At 40.2% G+C, this 22,338-nt stretch overlaps 1 long non-coding RNA gene across 2 annotated transcripts; it reads left to right on the plus strand.

The window, feature by feature from the left end:
- The first annotated feature begins 6,158 nt into the window (after positions 1-6,158).
- Positions 6,159-8,402, plus strand: LOC121395733. Of its 2 annotated transcripts, XR_005962649.1 has the most exons (4): positions 6,159-6,271; positions 6,845-7,035; positions 7,117-7,286; positions 8,179-8,402. It is a non-coding gene; the product is annotated as an uncharacterized LOC121395733 (long non-coding RNA). The 2 variants fall into 2 exon arrangements; XR_005962650.1 differs by lacking the exon at positions 6,845-7,035 and having other exon boundaries at positions 6,171-6,271.
- The last annotated feature ends 13,936 nt before the right edge of the window (positions 8,403-22,338 follow it).

Below are 22,338 nucleotides of genomic sequence, written 5' to 3' on the forward strand. Positions count from 1 at the left end.
AAATTAGTGGTGAGCACAACTTTCCCTTGTTTATTATAATTTATACATGATGTAGCTCCCACCCTTTCCAGCTATAGTGAGGTGATCCCACTGGTGGCCAATAAAAGGGCAACTAAGTTTGGGAGTTTACTTTGAAAGCAGCAACTAAGTTGCGGGTAAAACGTAGTCCCTTTGTAAAATGTATACTGCAGCAATTGAATTCTTAATGAATCAGATGAAAGTTGAGTGTAGGACTGGACAAAATCTTATTGCACCCCTGCTTACTGGTCAAAATCGCATTGCACCAATGCTTACTGTTTTTAAAAAATTAGTAGGGAGCACAACTTTCCATTGTTTGTTGAATTTATTTGCTAGGAAGCTGAGGATACAAGGCCTTTCAAACCCTTATGGAAACTGTCACCAATATCCAATCACAATGGTTCCATTGAACTATTCAGGTAGATATTAGCTGAAACTCACAAGGTGTGAAAGTGTTATTTGGTCACAATGGAAATATAACGGCTGCATGAAACCTTCACAGTTTTAGCAAACATCTACCTGAATAGTTCAATGGAACTGCCAGTGACCATTATGGTTTGTGCCAGTATCCCCTTTCAATAACTCCTTTCAAAACCACTTATCCAGGATGAGTTCAGATACAATGTAAATTGCACATGCCAGACAACCAGGTGGAGGATTAGCAGCTGCTTTGTCCATTGGCCTAGATTTCCAGTTCAAACAACCATCCTGGTTAAAACGCAGTCTCACCTATTAAATGTGCTTTTCACACAGATCAGCACATACGTTTTCCTATAGGAAATTTCACACGATTTTCAGTGCAAAATCTCACAATGACATACTGTAACTGGAGTCACCAGGTAGGATTTTTTTTTTTCTAAAGACACTAGTCAGCAGCACCCCCTGCCCCTTCCAGAGAAAACAACAAATAGATACATTGGTGAGACAGAAGATTTTTAATTTTTTTTAATTTTTCTTTTAATTCTTTAGGCAAACAGGTTTGGGGAGGCATAGGGGTAGATTTATCAAAGAGTGAGTTTATAATCCCATATAAATGAATAGAGAGAGGCGGTATTTCTCTCTGCGGATTGTGGAGATCTCTAACTTCACTCTTTGATAAATCTACCCCTTAGCCTCTCCAAGCCTTAATGAAAATCCACCTATGTTTTTGTCCATTTCAAATACTATTCTAGTATGCCATTACAAACCTGGGCTGTTTGCTAGGGTCACATACTGTAAAAACTAGATAGGAGTTGTAAGGAAAAACAGCAGTAGCTATGATGCAACAGAAAAATATGGTCAATGAACAAAAAATTAAGCTAAGCATTATTACCATGCTATGTTTGTCTTAAAAGCTTTAATTACATAGATTTTTCTCTCTGTAACCAATGTTATTATTTATATGGTAATGTCACTGTGTTTATAGGTTTGCCTCAAAGGTCTAAACGTAATTTAAAAAAAAAAAGTCAAAGTAAACTTTATTGTCATCTCAGCAGTATACGAATATACAGTGAGACGAGACGACGTGGCTCCAGCTAGTACATATCACAAAAAGGCACTTAAAATACACAATTAATATGTAAACATGAAATGTGCAATATGCAGAAATTGGATATATACATGTGTAAACCTTTAGAATTGTGCAAATAAATTAACAGTTCACAAAGTTCAGGTGTGTCTGGAATGTAGTGGGAGGACAGGCAGTGAGTTGAGGAGTCTGATAGCTTGCGGAAAAAAGCTTTTGCGCAGTCTGGTTGTTCGGGCTATAATACTGCGAAAGTGTCTGCTGGATGGGAGCAGCATGAACAGTCCATGTGAGGGGTGTGTGGAGTCCAGTGCAATGCAGGAGGCCTTTCTTACACAGCGCTTGTGGAAGATGTCCTGCAGTGATGGAAGAGCCGCTCCAATGATGTTGCCAGCTGCTCTGACAGTCCTCTGTAGACATTTCCGGTCAGCAGAGCTGGCACTACTGTACCAGATGGAGATGCAGCTCATCAGGATGTTCTCTATGGTGCCCCTGTAGAACACTGTGAGGGTGGGAGGTGGAAGGCTGGCCCGTTTCAGTCGTCTTAGGAAGTGAAGATGCTGCTGAGCCTTTTTGGTGATGGAGGCAGTGTTGGTGGTCCAGGTGAGGTCATCAGAGACGTGGACTCCCAGGAATTTGGTGTGCTTTACTGTCTCTACTGTGGAGCTGTTGATGTTGAGTGGTGTGTGAGCAGGGAGAGTTCTCCTGAAGTCGACGATCATCTCTTTCGTTTTATTCCCCTTAGATGAGAAATTCTCTTGGAATTTTTAAGGATAAAGGACCATATCACAGTCTGCAGTGGTCCTGATGAGACAAACCCACATGGTAATGTGGCTAAAGAACCAAGTTAAAGCAAAATCAGGTAACCTACCACCTGCAGATGTGGCTTACATAGTTCTGTTAGAAGAACAAGGAGTTCTTCAAGACAAGTCAATCCACCAAGGTCAGACGATGACACCCATTCGGACTACAGTTATGTAAATCCAGTGGATGATAAGGATAGACAATGAGGCCATAGGTTTAGCTCTGAAGAGAATTTTGCACTAACCACAGGTATCATTGAAGATATGATGATCTGTTTGACAAGGTTCTTACATCCTATTCACAAAAATCAGCCTGCTGGAATGAAATCACAGCATCTGTTAACAGTGTGAGCAGTGTATGCAGAAGCATTCATAAAAAAGGTTTAATTGAGGAGGCCCATATCAGTCTGTTCAGTTCTCTGTGTGGTAATCATTGCTATGGGAGAAGATTTCATCTTCAGCTGTGTCTGGGGTACCTAATGGCATGAATACAGAAAATCCATCCACTACCTGCTATTTTGTTTTAAAATACTTTTAATTATTGATTTTTTGAAGGAGTACTTGACCTTAACCTTAACATTTATTGTGATGTAAAGAGTGTTTCTTATTGGCATTTGCAACTGGTGTTGTATTTAAATTTGGATTATAATCTTTTGCATCATATATCCTTGTTTTGCTGTTGCTAGGGTCAAATGGAGCCTTGCAACCAGCCAGTGTTTGGAAACAGAAACACAAATATGGCTAGAGGATGTCCTGCATAGAAAGGGAAGGGTGATAAAGTCACAATACAATTAAAATATGATGCAAAAATGTTGGTGTTTAAGTCATCCCCATTTAAAAACTCCAAATTTTGCGAAGAGTGAGACATTATGTGAACATTTCAACATTTAAATGTGTCAGATTTAAACATGGTCTAATATTACAAAATTTAACCTAAAGGTCAAACAACAATTGAATATGTGTGATCATCTGTCTGTCTGTCTCTCTATAATCTCTGTAACTAAATATATCAATCAGATCAAACTATGTAATCTATCCATTTTATATACCTAAATAGTGTCTAGTTTACATGTTAAAGGAGGGGGAGGAGAGAGAGCGAGAGAGAAAGAGATCAAAATGTTTTTATGAAGGTAAAGTTACATTAAATCAAAAAATGTATATGTATAAGGAATAGCTCCAAGATTTTGGGAACTTGCTTATGGACGATTAAAGGAACAGTAACAGCAAAAAATTTAAGTGTTTTAAAATAATGAAAATATCATGTACTGTTGCCCTGCACTTGTAAAACTGATCTGTTTGCTTCAGAAACACTACTATTGTTCATATAAACAAGCTGCTGAGGAGCAATGGCGGAAATTGAAAAACGGCTATATGTCACAGGATAACTAATGGATAAAAGATAACACCATTAGACAGACAGAGCTTATTTGCTATCTGATGTGTAACCTGAGCCTTTTCTCCTTTGAATGGCTGCCCTCATTGCTACACAGCAGCTTATTTATATAAACAATAGTAGTTTTTCTTAAGCAAACACAGCAGTTTTACCAGTGCAGGGCAACACTGCATTATGTTGTCATTACTTTAAAACACTTTTATTTTTTGACGTTACTATTCCTTTAACACAGTATTTTCTTTTTTTACAGACCAACAACCAAAAAAACAACCACCACCCATGGGACAATCATATGCTGTTTCAAGTGACATTCATAAAGAAAATGCCTATTGTCAATCATCATGGAACTGTAAGAGAATAATGCACTAACCATCTTTTCCTAGCTAGCCAACAACACAGCCATATAGTGTTTATGATACAACAATACCCAACATGTATGTTGGTAATAACCCAACAACAATGCCACCACTTTATGATGTTCCACCAGCTAGACATCAAGATCCTTTTTTACACATGCATGTCCTTATTCAAATGTGTCTCTTTATATGTGGCTTACACAAATGCCTTTTTTTGCAACAACTGATGCCTACAACACCAATGTCCTCTCCAGATTTAACAAAAACTTTAAAATACTAAAACAGCAAACACTGCATTAGAACAAAATAATCCAAGAGCACCCATTTCTCTAGAATTAAATCCCAATAAATATATTCTAAGATTTATCCTACTGCTTATTATGCCTCAGCCCTCAAGAAAAAAGCTGGAGTAGCAACACTCAAAATACTGAAAATACTGCCTCTCTCCAATTATTTCTATGGGATTTTTAAAGGCGTATTTATCAAAGGTTGAAATTTAAAGTTCACCATTGATAAATATTCTATAGAAATTAATAGAGATTGGTATAGTTTAACTATAGAGGACTGTGGTGATTTCTAACTTCACTTTTTGATAAATATACCCCATTTATATCTCTTATCTAGGCACTAAAATCAGCCCAACATATGAAAATATATTTAAACAAAATTTTGTTCCTCTAGCCCAAATAACTAAGGCCACACTGCTTAAATGGAATGCATATCATGGTTTGGTAAAATTGTGGTGATAAAAAATTTAACATTCTTCCCAAATTTTTATATTTATTCGAAACACTTCCAGTGCCTATTGCTCAAAAGAATTTCAGAGAATTACAGGCAGTAATTTATAATTTTACATGGGAAGCAAGAAAAATATAATCAATAAGCAGACTTTAACTGCATCTTCTACTCAAGGAGGGCTAGGTGTACTATGAGGCAGCTCAACTATGGCAGATATTACCATAGTCCTTTTGGGCCACCAATTCTCAATGGGCTTATATAGAAAATACGCAATTTCATCCATACCACCTTAATGCATGGTTTTGGCCCTCAACAGGTACCATTTTACCTAAAATCCCAATGTTAAAAACCACTATGTTAAAACAGTTTTCTCCTTATTCCCCAGTGACTGCAATTTTAGGCAATCCTTCATTCAAGCCGGCAATAACACATTTGATATGTCAACCAGGATAGCCATTTGCGTTATTTAAGATTTATGATTTGGTAAGTTCTTCTTTGACAACGTAGAGGGTTCTTCACAGTCAGGACAGTGAGGTTGTGGAATGCACTGCCGGGTGATGTTGTGATGGCTGATTCAGTTAATGCCTTTCAGAATGGCTTGGATGATTTTTTGGACAGACATAATATTAAAGGCTATTGTGATACTAAACTCTATAGTTAATATAGGTATGGGTATATAGAATTTTAATTAAAAGTAGGGAGGGGTGTGTGTATGTATGCTGGGTTTTCATTTGGAGGGGTTGAACTTGATGGACTTTGTCTTTTTTCAACCCAATTTAACTATGTAACTATGTAACTATGTAACTGTACTCGTATTGGACCAAATGAAAACTAAAGCTTCAGATACTCCTATACCTTGGTTCTTACATTTTCAGATTAGGCACTTTATAGACCCATTTCTTAGAGCTTTTAAAGAACAGTCTCCCACTATATTTAAACTCCTAGCATTACAAGGCTTAACTCAAAAAGGTCTGATATCAAAGATCTATAAGTTGATTAATGATTCTTAATTTGAATTAGGGATGCACCGAATCCCGGATTCGGTTCGGGATTCGGGCCGAATCCAGCCATTTTTTAAAGTATTCGGTTTCGGCCGAATCCACACTCAGCACCGAACCGAATCCGAATCCTATCCAGCGCGCCTTCTGGCGCATGCTTGATGACGCTGCACACAGGATTCGCGCCTTGTGGCGTGCGCTTGATGACGATTACCTGCCTGCACACAGGATTCTTCTCAGGTCCGGATTCCTCTTCCCTGTTCGTCACTCCCACGAGGCAGCTACGCGAGATGTGCTGTCCTATTGGAAGCTGTTGCTAACGTGCTGCATTCTTCCACCCTGCCCCTCCCCGTGATAGTTGCTGTGTCCTCTGCCGCTCTTTTTTCACAGCGTGGGCAGTGTGGGAGAGGAGCGGGTCAAGTGCTGCGTAGCAATGGAATGTGCCTAGCTGCTTTAACCCTGTAAGTACGTCTGCAGGACAGTTTGGACCTTTGGGGTAACTATAACAAGTGCAATATGATGTCTCTGTCTGTAACCACCAAGCACTTAGGTGTTTACAGAAAAAAATGTTTATGATGTAGTGTGTCACAGTATATAATGTGAAAGGCAAGTGCCAACTCTATACTACAAATAAGTCCAAGAACTGTGTATAATCATGCCTTAAACTGTATATGATGTGGGGGGCTTGTAGTTGTACTTTTTTAATCTATTTTATTTTTTACATATATTTATTGGTTGCTCGAATTGCTTATGTATGTATATTGGAATAGGAGGAATCAATTGGATATTACAGTGATGGTGAATGAATTTAGTCATCATTCATTAATCATTTATATTAATTTTTTAAATAATTTTATACATTAAAAAAAAAAAATTAAATCAGAATAATGGCAGAAAAGTGGCAGGTAGGATGTGGTTATTCAGTAGTGTACAGGGACAAAGGGTGCCCAAATGGTACCTGCATGCAAAGCATATGCCAATATGCCATATATAAATATTTATCATTGTTGTGAATGTGTTTGTTTTTGTAATAGTCAGAAAAAAATCCGTGCAGTCTGAGTTGTTCCTGTGCTGAAATTGGCTACATCTCCGTTAGCACTAGACCATCAACGGCCATAGGTTTGGCCCGGTGCAGATCCTCATTATCAGTGGCAGACAGTGCACATCATCAACATCATCATCATTCATCATCATCACCATCACCTAGCCAAAAGCCTCACTCAGGGTAGGTAAGGTAGTGTAGAGCAGGAGTGCCCAATGCCCAGAGGCACATATTATTACTTACTAATGCAAGGTTTATTTGCAGGCAGAGTTGTTCCTGTGCTAGTGTGCTGATAGTTGGCTTCACCTCCATTAGCACTAGACCATCTATGGCCATAAGTTTGGCCCGGTGCAGATCCTCATTATCAGTGGCAGTGACAGTGCACATCATCAACATCATTCATCATCACCCAGCCAAGCCTCACTCAATGTAAGGTAAGTAAGGGAAACAAACAAATGTTGATGTTCTTCTTTGTCAAATCATGAATCATGAATGATATCATCATCAGTCATATATTAGTATAATATTACTACTAGTATAGTGTAAAGCAGGAGTGCCTGCCCATGCCCATACTTGTTTACTTACTATACTAATGCAAGGTACTACTATACACACTCACAGTAAAAATGAAACATTCTTTATATAACCTTAATGTACATCTGAAAAGCAAGAAGAAACAGGACAGGAAGGTGATTTAGTCAAGCTGTTTGCACTTTGTTGACGACAGTGTCTTCACTGTCTTGACTCTTCTTGAGATCTACTAAACTGTGATCACCAGCTAAAGGTCTACTGATGACTGATGATAGATCCATTTTACATTTTGGACACCCCTGGTGTAGACTAGTACTAGTCATGAGAAGCCATTGCTTCTGAACAGGAAAAGTAGGTGAAACACATTCACATTCGCATACTACTATGAACACTCAGGGTAGAGCTAGAGTACCATTTTTTTACTATGGCAGCCCCTTCAAGTTATATAGTAATATAGTACTGTTTTTTTTTGGTCCAAAGTGAATGATGTTGTTGATGGAGGAGGCAGCCTGGCGGTCATTGACAGTTTTGAGACTGAGATTTTTTTATTGTGTTGTGTGTTACCTGCAGGCTATAGAGAAGTGCAGCTAATGGAAAAAATCTCAAAAAACAGTCCAGTCTGGAAACATTTCACAGTGAAAGAGGGAGATTCAACAAAAGCAAAATGTAGTATTTGTTCTGTAGAATTATCTCGAGGTGGCAAGGAAGCAAAACAATATACCACATCGCCACTGTTAAAACATCTACGTGTGAGGCATTCAGCAGAATATAAAAAAATTCTATGTTTTGCTCCAGGTACCAATATCACCTCTACAATGACTGGCAGCACATCTGCAGAGGTTTCCAGTACTATATCTCCAAGTCCACCAGAACACAGCCAGAAATCCACTTGTGTCCACACTGCCAACCTAAAGCAAGCAACAATTAACGAGTTAACAAAACCGAAACATCAGTGGGCATCTGATAACTCTCATGCAGTTAAAATTCACACTGCTATTGGAAAGATGATGGCAGTAGATTTGCAGCCTTACTCAATTGTTGAGGATGCTGGATTTACTGAACTGGTAAATCTCCTAGAACCAAAGTACAAAATTCCATCCCGTCGTTTTTTCTCTGATAAAGTTATACCTGACATGTATGATAAGGTGATAAGGCAAGTTAGACATGCAGTTGACAGAGCAAATGCCATAGCTTTCACATGTGACACATGGACATCAGAGTACACTATCCAATCATATATTAGTTTGACAGCACATTGGATTGATGTTGAATACAGTCACAGAATTGCAGTTTTGCAGTGTAAAGCTTTTAATACCAGGCACACTGGCAAGCAAATTGCAGATTCTGTACTAGAAACCATGAGAACATGGGACATTCCCACAAGAAAATGCCATCTTATTGTTCGAGACAATGCTGCTAACATGGTTAAAGCCATGTCCGAAGCTCAGCTTCCTAGCATTGGGTGTTTTGCTCACACACTCCAACTCTGTATCCATGATAGTCTTTTTTCACAGCGCAGTGTATCTGATATGATAACAGTGTGCAGAAAAACAGTTGGTCATTTTAAGCACTCGTCAAGTGCAAAAGCCAGATTTACTGAGTTGCAGTCAGAGTTAGGCCTTCCAAATCATAACCTTATTCAAGATGTTACTACTAGATGGAATTCTTCCTACTTGATGATGCAGAGATTAATGGAACAAAAACGTGCAGTTAACTTGTATATTTCAGAGACAGACAACATGCAGCATATTCATGCACATCAATGGACTCTCATGGAAACAGTTATAGGTATTCTACAGCCATTTGAGGAACTGACAAGAGAGATAAGTGCTGCAAATGCTTGTATATCCATTATCTTACCAGCAGTGGCAATGCTAAAGCGTTACATAAGCACAGATGTAGTAGATGATGGTATCAAGCATATGAAAAATCTTATGCTATCATCCATTCAGTCAAGGTTCCAGGGTCTAGAAGAGAATAGTCTCTTAGTTGTTGCTACTGCATTAGACCCCAGATTTAAATTAAAACTTTGCACAGCAGAAACACAGAGGTGTAGAGCAAAATTATTAGTTCAGGAGGCTGTTGCAAATGTACTTAATGCTGACCCAGCCTTAACAATTGAAGATGACAGTGATCATCCTCAGTATGATACAAGCAGTCAATGTGATCATGATAGTGGCAGTGGTGAATGTGATGGTGGTACTCCTTCTCAAAGCCTTAAGAAAAACTCTAAGCAAAGCTCAACACCAGGTAGAGTAGAAAGAGAAAGAGGTCCATCGCCTTCCAAAAAGTGCAAAGGCATTTGGAATAATTGGGAGGAGTTGTTTGGCAACAAAAATAATCAACCTATGCCCACTAATACAGTTGAAAAGGAAATAAATGCTTTCTTTCTAGATCCAAATATTGGTCGCTCAGAAGATCCTGTTCTGTGGTGGAAAAGAAATAGAATCATCTTCCCAAATTTAGCAAAAACTGCCCAGATGTATCTCTGCCCCCCACCTACATCAGTTCAAAGTGAAAAGCTTTTTAGTACAGCTGGGGATGTTTGTTCTCATAGCCGTTCTAGACTGTCTCCTCAAAATGCTGAACGGCTTATTTTCCTGAAAGCAAATGTCCTGTTTATGAGTATGACATAGACTATTCTATGCTTGACTGCTAGTGCAAATTGCTACTGCTGTAATAACTATATGATCACTTGACTGATAGAGATAGTTGAACCTGCAAAAGTGACTGTGTTTTTCATATTTCAACAATCAACCCTTGTTGTTCTTTGTATTACATCATTGCACTGCTTCTTAGTCATTGAAGGGGAGCAAGTTAACTTGGGATATAGTCATGGGAAAACGTTTTTCTTCAAAACTCATCAGTTAATAGAGCTGCTCCAGTAGAGCAGACTACTATTTTGAAATCTGACATGAGGCTAGACATATTGTCAGTTTCCCAGCTGCCCCCAGTCATGTAACTTGTGCTCTAAAAAACTTCAGTCACTCTTCTCTTTTACTGCTGTACTGCAAGTTGGAGGGACATCACACCGCTCCCTTTCCCCTGAGTAGCCTAATAGAACTTAACCATGGGAAGGTAAACCAGATAGCAGCTCCCGACCCTAACCTTACCTAACACAAGGTAACAGCTCCCTGGTAGATTAAAACAACTAAACAAGTCCCACTGATACACACTCAGTTACATATTGAGTAGGACAAACAAGTAGTTCCATGACTTCCATCCTTAAGTGTTGGCACAGGTCATGACTGGGGGGACTGGGGAAATGACAATATATTGTCTAGCCCCATGTCAGATTTCAAAATAAAAAATCTGTTAGCTCTTTTGAGAAATGGATTTCAGTGCACAATTCTGCTGGAGCAGCACTAGTATTAACTGATGTGTTTATATTTGTAATAAAAACGTGTTTTCCCATTATTACAGTATAACTCTACCAGGAGTTATAGTATTTGAGTTGTACTTGTTTTAGTTCACTTTATGCTGCTGTTTTGCTGAATTGTAGTCTTTTCTTGTGGCACTGCTGGCTCTCACTTACTCACAAGTCTCACTAGAAATGATGATGATGTTGATGTGCAGTGTGCACATAAAAAATTCACATGAGGATGAGGGCCTATCAGAATCATATAAGCCTTATTTACTATCTAATACTATTACTAATGGGGCAGACAACAAGCAGTGGGTCTACTTTTCATTTTATGTATGCAATGCATTGCTTAAGTTCTTGTAAAGTATTTGGATGTATGTGTACATTTTATTGTGCTACACTCAACACTGACTATAAGTATATTCATAATTTCATATTATGCTTTGCTTTGTTGTATTAAGTGCAAATGCATATATCATATGGCATTTACAATTATACAGTCTCTGTAAAGTCTGAACTTTGGATGAGTTGTCTTCTTGTCTTAGTTATGTCTAACTAGAGATGTCGCGAACTGTTCGCCGGCGAACTTGTTCGCGCGAACATCGGGTGTTCGCGCTCGCCGGAAGTTCGCGAACGTCGCGCGACGTTCGCCATTTTGGGTTCGCCATTGTTGGCGCTTTTTTTTGCCCTCTCACCCCAGACCAGCAGGTACATGGCAGCCAATCAGGAAGCTCTCCCCTGGACCACTCCCCTTCCCTATAAAAACCGAAGCCCTGCAGCGTTTTTTCACTCTGCCTGTGTGTGCTGAAGAGATAGTGTAGGGAGAGAGCTGCTGCCTGTTAGTGATTTCAGGGACAGTTGAAAGTTTGCTGGCTAGTAATCGTTTTGATACTGCTCTGTTATTGGAGGGACAGAAGTCTGCAGGGGTTTGAGGGACATTTAAGCTTAGGTAGCTTTGCTGGCTAGTAATCTACCTTCTACTGCAGTGCTCTGTATGTAGCTGCAGTGGGCAGCTGTCCTGCTTCTGATCTCATCTGCTGACTGCTGCAATAACAGTAGTCCTTGTAAGGACTGCTTTTATTTATTTTTTTGTTGTTTTACTACTACTACTACTACTACTACTATAAGAGCCCAGTGCTATTAGTCTAGCAGTGTTGGGGAGTGGGACTGGTGTGCTAATCTGCTGCTCCTAGTAGTTCAGCAGCACCAACTTTAATTTTTTTTTTTTAATATTCATTTTTTTTTTATTTTACTTTTTTTTATTTTACTACCGCTGTAGTAGTGTATAAGTTGACCTTTTAGGCATTATTTGCCCTGTAGGCATTATTTGCACACTGTTTTCTTCAACCCGCCATCGAGCTGTGTGACCTTGTTCACATTCTGTCTAAATATCCATAATATTACCGTCTCCAGAAAAAACACCGGAGTCACTTTTTTCAAGCAGCCATAATATATTTTACGTAATCCGTATCCACCGCTGTAGTAGTGTATACGTTGGCCTTGTAGGCATTATTTGCACACTGTTTTCTTCAACCCGCCATCGAGCTGTGTGACCTTGTTCCCATTCTGTCTAAATATCCATAATATTACCGTCTCCAGAAAAAACACCGGAGTCACTTTTTTCAAGCAGCATTCATATATTTTACGTAATCCGTATCCACCGCTGTAGTAGTGTATACGTTGGCCTTGTAGGCATTATTTGCACACTGTTTTCTTCAACCCGCCATCGAGCTGTGTGACCTTGTTCCCATTCTGTCTAAATATCCATAATATTACCGTCTCCAGAAAAAACACCGGAGTCACTTTTTTCAAGCAGCATTCATATATTTTACGTAATCCGTATCCACCGCTGTAGTAGTGTATACGTTGGCCTTGTAGGCATTATTTGCACACTGTTTTCTTCAACCCGCCATCGAGCTGTGTGACCTTGTTCCCATTCTGTCTAAATATCCATAATATTACCGTCTCCAGAAAAAACACCGGAGTCACTTTTTTCAAGCAGCATTCATATATTTTACGTAATCCGTATCCACCGCTGTAGTAGTGTATACGTTGGCCTTGTAGGCATTATTTGCACAGTGTTTTCTTCAACCCGCCATCGAGCTGTGTGAGCTTGTTCACATTTTGTCTAAATATTGATAATATTATCGTCTCTAGAAAAACCACTTGAGTTACTTTTTTTCAAGCAGCATTCATATATTTTACGTAATCCGTATCCACCGCTGTAGTAGTGTATACGTTGACCTTGTAGGCATTATTTGCACACTGTTTTCTTCAACCCGCCATCGAGCTGTGTGAGCTTGTTCACATTTTGTCTAAATATTGATAATATTATCGTCTCTAGAAAAACCACTTGAGTTACTTTTTTTCAAGCAGCATTCATATATTTTACGTAATCCGTATCCACCGCTGTAGTAGTGTATACGTTGACCTTGTAGGCATTATTTGCACACTGTTTTCTTCAACCCGCCATCGAGCTGTGTGAGCTTGTTCACATTTTGTCTAAATATTGATAATATTATCGTCTCTAGAAAAACCACTTGAGTTACTTTTTTTCAAGCAGCATTCATATATTTTACGTAATCCGTATCCACCGCTGTAGTAGTGTATACGTTGACCTTGTAGGCATTATTTGCACACTGTTTTCTTCAACCCGCCATCGAGCTGTGTGAGCTTGTTCACATTTTGTCTAAATATTGATAATATTATCGTCTCTAGAAAAACCACTTGAGTTACTTTTTTTCAAGCAGCATTCATATATTTTACGTAATCCGTATCCACCGCTGTAGTAGTGTATACGTTGACCTTGTAGGCATTATTTGCACAGTGTTTTCTTCAACCCGCCATCGAGCTGTGTGAGCTTGTTCACATTTTGTCTAAATATTGATAATATTATCGTCTCTAGAAAAACCACTTGAGTTACTTTTTTTCAAGCAGCATTCATATATTTTACGTAATCCGTATCCACCGCTGTAGTAGTGTATACGTTGACCTTGTAGGCATTATTTACACACTGTTTTCTTCAACCCGCCATCGAGCTGTGTGAGCTTGTTCACATTTTGTCTAAATATTGATAATATTATCGTCTCTAGAAAAACCACTTGAGTTACTTTTTTTCAAGCAGCATTCATATATTTTACGTAATCCGTATCCACCGCTGTAGTAGTGTATACGTTGACCTTGTAGGCATTATTTGCACACTGTTTTCTTCAACCCGCCATCGAGCTGTGTGACCTTGTTCACATTTTGTCTAAATATTGATAATATTATCGTCTCTAGAAAAACCACTTGAGTTACTTTTTTTCAAGCAGCATTCATATATTTTACGTAATCCGTATCCACCGCTGTAGTAGTGTATACGTTGACTTTGTAGGCATTATTTGCACAGTGTTTTCTTCAACCCGCCATCTAGCTGTGTGTATTATCGTTTCCAGAAAAACCAACTGAGTTTTTGTTGTTGTTGTTGTTTTTTTAAAATAATGCCAGGCAAAGGCAGGCCGCCACGCAGAGGCCGTGCTAGGGGCCGTGCTGCTATGCAATCCTGTGGCCCTAGCAAATTTCCCAGTTTTAAAAAGCCAATGACCCTGAACTCCCAAAATGCTGAAGAGGTAGTTGACTGGCTTACACAGCACACCCCATCCTCTACCGTTTCTAACTTTACCACAACATCCTCCTCATCCTCCACTGCTATGGCCACCCCACGTAACACTTCCTCCACCACCGGTGCCCCTTCTTCACTGGGGTCAGAGGAGTTATTTTCCAATGAGTTTCTTGAACTGAGTAATGCGCAACCATTATTGCCAGAAGAAGATGAAGGAGATGAGGACCTTACACCAGATTTAATTCTGGCAGAGAACACGATAGAGATGGACATAATGAGTGATGAGGAGGAGGTCCCCGCTGCTGCTTCCTTCTGTGATGTGTCAGAAGAAATTGATGCATCTGAGGAGAATGATGATGAGGAGATTGATGTTTTGTGGGTGCCTAGTAGAAGAGAGCAAGAGGAGGGTAGTTCAGATGGAGAGACGGAGAGTCAGAGAGGCAGTAGGAGAATAAGACTTAGAAGAAGCAGGGAGGACAGCCCGCAGGGATCAGCAGGGCAACAACATGTATCGGCACCTGTGTTCAGCCGGCCAACGCACCCGCCATTGCCGCCAATACCGCCAACTCCGCCAACTTCTACTGTTACCGCCAGATCGCACACTTCCAAAAAGTCAGCAGTGTGGGATTTTTTTAATGTGTGTGCCTCTGACAAAAGCATTGTAATTTGCAATGAGTGCAGTCAGAAACTGAGCCTTGGTAAGCCCAACAGCCACATAGGTACAACTTCTATGCGAAGGCACATGAGCGGCAAGCACAAAGCACTTTGGGAGCAACACCTCAAAGGCAACAGGCAAACTAAAAGCCACACTCCTTCTGGTCCAGCATCTTACTGCTCTACCTCTGCTCTCCTTGACCCGTCTGAACCACCCTCCACTCCGCCTTCCACCTTGACCACCTGTTCCCATTCCCAGTCATCTGCCACCAGCCAAGTTTCTGTGAAGGCCATGTTTGAGCGTAAGAAGCCAATGTCTGACTGTCACCCCCTTGCCCGGCGTCTGACAGCTGGCTTGTCTGCACTCTTAGCCCGCCAGCTTTTACCATACCAGCTGGTGGACTCTGAGGCCTTCCGCAAATTTGTAGCAATTGGGACACCGCAGTGGAAGGTACCCAGCCGCAATTTTTTTTCTAAAAAGGGAATACCACACCTGTACCAACATGTGCAGAGCCAAGTTACCGCATCTCTGTCACTTAGTGTTGGGCCAAAGGTCCATATGACTACTGACGCATGGTCCTCCAAGCATGGTCAGGGCAGGTATGTCACCTACACTGCCCACTGGGTGAACTTGGTAATGGCTGGGAAGCAGGGAATGGGTAGCTCAACAACAACAGTGGAGTTGGTGTCACCGCCACGGATTGCACGCGGTTCTGCCACCACCTCTACTCCTCCATCGCTCTCTACCTCGTCTTCTTCTTCTTCTTACTCTGCTGCTGGGTCCTCCTTCTCCTCCTCCACACCTGTGCACCCCCAGCTCCCCCTAGGCTATTCGACGTGCCAGGTACGCCGTTGTCACGCTGTCTTGGGGATGACGTGCCTGGAAAGCAAAAACCATACCGGATCTGTACTCCTGTCATCTCTGCAGTCACAGGCCGATCGGTGGCTGACCCCACACCAACTGCAGATCGGAAAAGTGGTGTGTGACAATGGAAGCAATCTGTTGGCAGCGTTGAGACTAGGCAATTTAACACATGTGCCCTGCATGGCACATGTGTTAAATTTAATAGTCCAACGTTTTGTCTCCAAGTACCCAGGATTCCAGGACGTTCTCACCCAGTCCAGAAAGGTGTCGGCCCATTTCAGACGTTCCTACACAGCCATGGCACGCCTTGCTGACATTCAGCAGCGCTACAACATGCCAGTCAGGCGTTTGATTTCTGACAGCCAGACTCGCTGGAATTCAACGCTCCTTATGTTGGAACGTCTGCTGCAACAACAAAGGGCCGTCAACGAGTACCTTTTTGAACTGGGTGGTAGGACTGGATCTGCACAGCTGGGGATTTTTTTCCCCCGTTACTGGGTGCTTATGCGCGATGCCTGCAGGCTCATGCGACCTTTTGAAGAGGTGACAAATATGGTCAGTCGCACCGAAGGCACCATCAGCGACCTAATACCCTTCGCTTTCTTCCTGGAGCGTGCCGTGCGACGAGTGACAGATGAGGCTGTAGACCAGCGTGACGAGGAGCTGGAAGCGCACGATTTCTGGTCGGAATCACCAGAACGAACCCAGGCACCTGCTGCAACGCAGGGAGAGGTGCCAGAAGTGGAGTCAGAGGAGGAAGGTGGCTTTGTGGAGGAGGAGGAGGAGGACCAACAGGAGCAGGCTTCCCAGGGGGCTAGTGGTGACCTTTTGGGGACCCCTGGTCTTGTACGTGGCTGGGGGGAGGAGACCGTGGATGATGCAGTCCTTGATAATGAGGAAGCGGAGATGGATAGCTCTGCATCCAACCTTGTGAGAATGGGGTCTTTCATGCTGTCATGCCTGTTGAAGGACCCCCGTATCAAGAGGCTTAAGGAGAAGGACCTGTACTGGGTCGCAACGCTACTAGACCCTCGGTACAAGCATAAAGTGTCAGAAATGTTACCAACATACCACAAGTCCGAAAAGATGCGGCATTTACAAACCAGCCTGCAAAACATGTTGTACAATGCTTTTAAGGGTGATGTCACTTCAGGAACTCATCAACATTCCAGGGGCAGAGGTGCCAGTAATCCTGCCACGAGCACACCTGCAAGGACAAAGCCCTTTGGCCAGTCTGTAACGTCAGACATGCAAATGTTTTTCTGTCCAAGGCAGCGCCACAACCCTTCTGGATCCACCCTCAAAGAACGCCTCGACCGCAGGTAGCGGACTACCTGGCATTAACTGCAGATATCGACACTCTGAGGAGCGATGAACCCCTGGACTACTGGGTGCGCAGGCTTGATCTGTGGCCAGAGCTGTCACAATTTTGCCATGAACCTCTTGTCTTGCCCAGCCTCAAGTGTGCTCTCAGAAAGGACCTTCAGTGCAGCAGGAGGGATTGTAACTGAGAAGAGAACTCGCCTAGGTCACAAAAGTGTCGATTACCTGACCTTTATTAAAATGAATGAGGGGTGGATCTCGGAGGGTTACTGCACGCCGGAAGACTTGTTCTGACTTCTATGCAGCTGTCCTTCTCTTCAAGCCTCATGACTCCACACACAGCTGTCCTTTAGCGTCCTCCTCCTCCCTCCGCCACGTTACAAACTAGGGTGCAAACCCTACTGGTTTAATTTTTTCTGGCCTCTGTGCTTCAGTGGCTGCAACAAAAAAACTGGGCAAACAATGTCTACAAGGTCAACGTATGGCAAAAAATGACTATTTTCAGCATTTATATGGCATATTTTTTTCTGGCAACTGTGCTTCAGTGGCTGCGTCCAAAAAATGCATATTTTCTGCATTTATATGGCATAATTTTTCTGGCAACTGTGCTTCAGTGGCTGCGACCAAAAAAATGCATATTTTCTGCATTTATATGGCATAATTTTTCTGGCCTCTGTGCTTCAGTGGCTGCAACCAAAAAATTTATATTTTCAGCATTTATATGGCATAATTTTTCTGGCCTCTGTGCTTCAGTGGCTGCAACCAAAAAAATTTATATTTTCAGCATTTATATGGCATAATTTTTCTGGCAACTGTGCTTCAGTGGCTGCGACCAAAAAAATTACTATTTTCAGCATTTATATGGCATATTTTTTCTGGCCTCTGTGCTTCAGTGGCTGCGGCCCAAAAAAACTGGGCAAACAATGCCTACAAGGTCAACGACGTTGACCTTGTAGGCATTGTTTGCCCAGTTTTTTTGGCCGCAGCCACTGAAGCACAGAGGCCAGAAAAATATGCATATAAATGCTGAAAATAGTAATTTTTTGCCATACGTTGACTCAACGTATATGGCAAAAAATGACTATTTTCAGCATTTATATGGCATATTTTTTCTGGCAACTGTGCTTCAGTGGCTGCGAACCAAAAATGCATATTTTCAGCATTTATATGGCATAATTTTTCTGGCAACTGTGCTTCAGTGGCTGCGACCAAAAAAATGCATATTTTCTGCATTTATATGGCATAATTTTTCTGCCCTCTGTGCTTCAGTGGCTGCAACCAAAAAAATTTATATTTTCAGCATTTATATGGCATAATTTTTCTGGCAACTGTGGCTTCAGTGGCTGCGTCCAAAAAAACTGGGCAAACAATGTCTACAAGGTCAACGTATGGCGAAAAATTACTATTTTCAGCATTTATATGGCATATTTTTTCTGGCAACTGTGCTTCAGTGGCTGCGTCCAAAAAAACTGGGCAAACAATGCCTACAAGGTCAACGTATGGCAGTTGTTTAAAGAGAACAGTAGATTACTAGCCAGCAAAGCTACCTAAGCTAAAATGTCCCTCAAATCCCTGCAGACTTCTGTCCCTCCAATACAGAGCAGTATCAAGCAGATTACTAGCCAGCAAGCTTACTATCATCTGTCCCTGAAATCACTAACAGCTCTCCCCCTAACACTATCTCTTCCAAGCACACACAGGCAGATTTTTCAGATACATTTTTGCCCTTGATCCCCTCTCTGGCATGCCACTGTCCAGGTCGTTGCACCCTTTAAACAACTTTAAAATCATTTTTCTGGCCAGAAATGTCTTTTCTAGATGTTAAAGTTCGCCTTCCCATTGAAGTCTATGGGGTTCGCGAACCGTTCGCGAACCGCTCGCATTTTTGCGCAAGTTCGCGAATATGTTCGCGAACTTTTTTTCCGACGTTCGCTACATCCCTATGTCTAACTACTTCAACTGTCTTTCTCAAAATAAAACTGCAGCAAAACCAACCAAGTTTAATAAAAAGCAACAGTACAACATCAAACTCTTTCCTTTTTCTTTTCTTTATTAAAGTATAGAATAGAATATGAAAAATTATATGAATTAAGTTTCAAATTCAGTTACGGTCATCTTCTAATCTTCTGTATACAACTATACAATATACATACATATTACATTTCTTTTGACAATTAAAAAGTGTTTACCATGTTTTACAATCATTGTATGGGCTGTAGGCAATAGCCCTTGCTTTACATATGTTGTTCCAATTGCTACTGTAGCTTTGGTAAATGTTTTACTATCTATTCAATAGGATTCGGATTCGGTTCGGGATTCGGCCGAATCCTCCATGGCGGATTCGGGGGTTCGGCCGAATCCAAAAAAGTGGATTCGGTGCATCCCTAATTTGAATCAGAATACAAAGACAGCTATATGAAAAAATGGGAAACTACACTGGGCTATGAGATCCCCATGGAAGAATGGTCGAAGATATGGCTTAATGGCAAGAGCAGCGTTACATGTGTGAAACAAAAAAAGAATATATACTGTTTACAAAATATTAATGTTCTGGTATCTCACTCCCTCCAGTTTACATAAATTTTTTCCCACAACTTTGCAACTATGCTGGAGAGGATGCTCCATAGAGGGCACACTCAACCATATATTCTGGGAATGCCCACAGGTACAGCTTTTTTGGATTGTGGTTGAAAAGATACTAGAATGGCTAGCACATGATAACATTCAATTAGATAGTATTACCTTTCATTTAGGGAAATCCTTTGAAGGGCTATTCAAATTATTTAACCGCATACTAACAATAGTCCGTATATCCATAGCGTCTAAATGGAAATCAAGTTATCTCCCCTCCTGGTCAGAAATAAATGAAAGGATTGAGAGTAACAAGAACTTTGAATACACTATTGCCTTAATATGAAACAAAGTCCCTCAGTTCTTGAAGGTTTGGACAAACTGAGAACTTCAGCATCTTTAATTTTAATACTGGATACTTGGGTCGATTGCTAGCAGTCATGGTGGTATGATGAGAATAAATTGGGTAACCTTTGAGTTCTGTAAAGATCCTAACTAAACTATACTATATATACTTGAGTCTAACTTATGTTTAACTGTTCTTTTATTTTATTTTCATTATTTTTCATTATCTTTATTTTCATTAATTTTTCACTCCAAATATATGTTATAGCATATACAACATATACAGTATACTGACATTGAATACTGATGTAACCAATTATTGTAGACTGTACTGTAATTATTGTACTCTACTATAACTGAAAGTACATGTTCTGTTTATTTTATGCCTTTAAATAAAAAATTTGAGCTAAAAAAAAAAATCCAAGAGCTATACTGAGGGGCAGATTTATCAAGGGTCGAAGTGAAAATTCTAATTCAAATATTAAAATGTTTGAGTTTATTTTAGTGTAATTTGACTAGGTAATAGTTACAATTTGATTCGAGATTTTTTTAAAAAAAAAATAATTATAAATTGCTGTTTTAGCCTATGGGGATATCCTGAAATCAATTTGGAGTTGTTTGGTGGCATCCTGAAAAAAATAGGTTTTTTTTTTAGAAAAAACTCAAATCTAATTCAATTTGAATTCGATTTGAGTTTGCAGGTCAATCCCATTCACTCAAATTTTAAAAATTACATTTTTTAAAAAAGATTCCGGTCTTTTTTAACTCAAAATCATGTTTATGGGAGTTTATGGGAGTTTTTATAAACTCCCATAAACTGTAAATTCGACCATTGATAAATCTGCCCCTGAGTGTTTCTACAAGCCCAAATATTGAAGTTGTAGGTAATGCAACAATCTGTACTGAAAAAAATTTAGACAATACAAGCCATCCTGTAAGTCAGGAGTGCCAATACTTTATTAATATGAGGTCTACTTTTAGTGATATTGTCCCATTATGATCTTCATTCATAATACATTGCTAGCATTCTGTTTCATGAAAATTATTACTTCAATATTGATTTATGAGAAAATGTATATTTACAACTATTTCTAAAGTAACCATAACATAATAAATATCTGAATAAAATGCATGTCACAGGAGGATGATTTAGACAAGCTGTTGACAGTGTCTTGAGATCTACTGATCATCAACTAAAGGTCTACTGGTAGATCCTGGTCTACCTTTTGGGCACCCTTGCTTTAAGTGATGTACATGTGATGAACAATCACATGATGATGCTGTATTTTCAGACGAGCCAGAGGAGGATCAAGAACCATCAGAAGATGACCATTCGGAAGGTGCACTGGATCCAATCCAAGTGTACGATAAGGCATTCCAATCTTTCAACAATTCCTATGTGAAAACAAAAATAAGATGCCACAATGATATTGTCAATTTGCATAGTTCGAGAGATTTTTAAATTACTTTGCAGCTACTAAGAATGGAAAATCAGAATTATGACAGCCACAACACTGAAAAGAATGGAGCATAATCAAATGGAACTCCTCAAACAAAATGTGACTGCACAACGACACCTGTTTGAAATCAGTAGTTTATTGGCAGATATTGCTTCATCAATGAATAAGCTAGTAGAAAATACTCAAAAAAGTTCTGACATAACTCTAGTATATATCTAGTGCCAACAACACACCAACCACTTGAGATTTGCTATGTATCACAATGGCCAACAAAAACAGATTGTGTCGACAAAATGTGCCTGTGTTACACAACCAGTTGAGACAACAAAGTGCTATAGCATGTTCTACTTCAAATATTTCCCCCAAAAAAGGGTAAGAAATAATTGTTGAACACACAGTATGAGAAAAAAATCTTTTTTTTGGTTTAAGACTTTATTATTGTCCTGATATGTCTAATTTGCTATGTGGATACTGTATTTTGGTTATGTAACATTTGCAGCAAAGCGCCTTTTTATTTGACATAAATGGTCAGGTGTTTGTAAGTGGATATCATTTTATTTTTTGTAATAAAAGCGACAACAAAAAGCACCATCCCCGCACCTGAAGGGTGTCCCCTCTGTTTTACCACTGGACCACCAGGTATTGTTACAGAGTGTACAAATAAAATTACATGAGTACAATCTATTGCACCCATGCCATTTGGCAGACTTCCTTAGACATAAAAGTCCGTTTTAACTTTCAGCCACTCCTGTCTGGTGTTGGGAAAATTGAT

The sequence above is a fragment of the Xenopus laevis genome, chromosome 7L (genome assembly GCF_017654675.1).
Source record: "Xenopus laevis strain J_2021 chromosome 7L, Xenopus_laevis_v10.1, whole genome shotgun sequence".
Classification (NCBI taxonomy): domain Eukaryota; kingdom Metazoa; phylum Chordata; class Amphibia; order Anura; family Pipidae; genus Xenopus; species Xenopus laevis.